Source organism: Triticum aestivum, chromosome 6A, assembly GCF_018294505.1.
Source record: "Triticum aestivum cultivar Chinese Spring chromosome 6A, IWGSC CS RefSeq v2.1, whole genome shotgun sequence".
Classification (NCBI taxonomy): Eukaryota; Viridiplantae; Streptophyta; class Magnoliopsida; order Poales; family Poaceae; genus Triticum; species Triticum aestivum.
Window position 1 is genome coordinate 388,116,629 of NC_057809.1, and position 2,675 is coordinate 388,119,303.

Below are 2,675 nucleotides of genomic sequence, written 5' to 3' on the forward strand. Positions count from 1 at the left end.
ATCTTCCTCGTCGGGCTCCCACGCCCCGTGCGCCGGCCACCGTCGACTCCCTGACGACGAAGAAACGGCGGGCGGAGCTGCAGTCCGGCTCCACGAGGCATGCAGCGCGGAAGGGGCGCTCCCTTCCTTCCCACTGGCGGTGCGGTTCGGTCCACCCCCGATGAGCAACACCCACCTCCACATCACCGCGCCACCATGGAGAGTGGTGGTCATGGATGGTGCTCGCATATCCTGCAGGTTCTCGTCCTCTCTTGGCTGTCGCGGCGCACGAGTGCAACGGGGCCAATGACGGCGACCTTCTGCCTTCCTCCCGCTCTTGCTCGAGCCCAATTAGGTCAATGACAGTGTAGCCGGATCCAGCGAGCAGTGCACATCACACCCTCCTATGGTTTGTTCACGACCACCATGGCCCTCCCCTCCCTGCACTGCCTCCCCTCCCCTGCACAGGCCATGGCTCACTGCGATGTGCCACCGTGCTGGGCGTGCCATGCGGTTCAGCAGTACCTGAATCCCCTCGGGTGCTCTGAATTCCTGCGGGTGATTCATCGCGGCGGTAACACGACCAGAACAAGAAGCACGGGGAGAGGTCAGGCAGCTGATCTTCCTCATTCCCCAACAAAAAAATCGGCGAGGTGCTTCATAGTTTATGTGCGGTTTGCTTGTGCGCTCTGTGCGGTAAGCTAGCATCCTGTAGATAGTTCAGGAATCTGCAGTGCGTGGGTGCCACCGGATGGGGGGACGAGGTGCTATCCATGGCACGCTGGAGTTTTTTTGTGTGTTCGTCGCAGAAAACCTTTTTTTACTTTTATTGGGGGAGAATCAAAGTGCAGTGTGGTTCACTATTTGCTGCCCTTGTGGTTCGTTGTACTTTTTATTGGAGGAGAAAACTAGGAACACAAAATAAAAAAGTGCACTGCACACACTCTGAAGAAAATACATGATGTAGTTTGGTTGTGCTATTGCTGTTTATTGCAGGAGAAGATTTGGACAGAAAAAAATGAGAAAAAAGTGCATTGCACACACTTTGAAGAGGACACGAGAAAAGGAGGCATTTTTTCAGTGTTTATTTGTGTTGTTTTTCAGGCACATGTATATGATTTTGTTTAAAAGCAGTTCATCCAGCATTGTGTTGCGGTTCATTTTTCTCGATCATTACGGTAGTCTCAAGGTTCACTTTTCATAGTATTGCGGTTCGCCAACACTCGACATGAAGTGCACTCCACCTTGTTTGGAAAAATTTACGTCCTACAAAAAAGAAATCATGCAGTGCACTTGTCTGTCCGATGAAATGCGGTTTTAGTCTGAAGCAGTGTACTCCACCTCGTTTGGGAAAATTTATGTCCCACAAAAAAGTCATGCAGTGCACTTGTCTGTCCAATAAAGTGCGGCTTTTAGTCTAAATAAGTACGGTTTTCCGTCTGATACAGTATGGCCCGTTTACGGCAGTCTCGAGGTTCACTTTTCATAGTATTACGGTTTACCAACGCTCGACATGAAGTGCACTCCACCTCGTTTGCGAAAATTTACGTCCCACAAAAAAAGAAAATTACGTCCCACAAAAAAGAAATCATGCAGTGCACTTGTCTGTCCAATGAAGTGCGTTTTTTAGTCTAAATAAGTGCGGTTTTCTATCTGATGCAGTACGGCTCGTTTACGGTAGTCTCGAGGTTCACTTTTCATAGTATTATGGTTCACCAACACTCGACATGAAGTGCACTCCACCTCATTTAGGAAAAATTACGTCCCACAAAAAAGAAATCATGCAGTGCACTTGTTTGTCCAATCAAGTGCGGTTGTTCGTCCGATGCAGTGCGGTTTTCAGTCGGATGAAATACCTACGTCAATTTGGGTGTCGCGAAAAACAAATTGTCCGCATTTCGGTAAATTTAAAACTGCTCTTAAACCGTAAGGAATTAGAGAGAGTGTTCTAAATGAAAAATTTGCGTCTTCTCGATATCTTTCCAAAGGCATATCATTCGAATCATTTTGACAGCCGTTTTGTAAAAAATTCACGAAAAACGGCCACTGCCACTTGTCGTCCTCCACACGATTTTCAAAATTAACTTAAAACCATAAGGAATCTCAAAAACATTTCAACATATGAAAGTTGTGCCTCGTCCATAGCTTTCCAACGACATATTACACGCCTCGTTCCGACAAACGGTTAAAAACTAGAGAGAAAACAGTACCGAAAATTTGAAAAAAATTGAAAAATAGAATTCCGCGATTTAGTAAATTTGAAACTGCTCTTAAACCATAACGAATTAGAGAAAGAAATAGATATGAAAAAGATGCGTCTCGATGATATGTATCCAATGGTGTATCATTTGCTTCATTCCGACGAACGGTTTAGAAAAAAATGTAAAAAAACGCTCGCTGCCACTCGTCATCCGCCGCACCATTTTCAAAACTGCTCTTAAACCGTGAGGAATCTCGAAAAGTGTTCAACATGGCGAAGTTGCGCCTAATCCATAACTTTTCAATGATATATTACACGCCTCATTCCGACAAACAGTATAAAACTAGAGCGAAAACAGTACCGAAAAAACACTGCGTGCAGTTTTTTGCAACAGGAAGTTCACTCGCCTCAGTACTGCAGCACACTTGGTTCAAACAAAGACGTGCACTTGCGTTGAGCGTGCAGTGCGGAAGTGTTATCAGAATAGACCGGCTAT

The 2,675-nt window shown here is 45.9% G+C and overlaps 1 protein-coding gene across 1 annotated transcript in view; it reads right to left on the reverse strand.

The window, feature by feature from the left end:
- The window catches only part of LOC123127613 (uncharacterized), a 12,868-nt gene that overhangs the window by 1,507 nt on the left and 8,686 nt on the right, over positions 1-2,675 (reverse strand). The gene's annotated exons all lie outside the window — the stretch shown is intronic.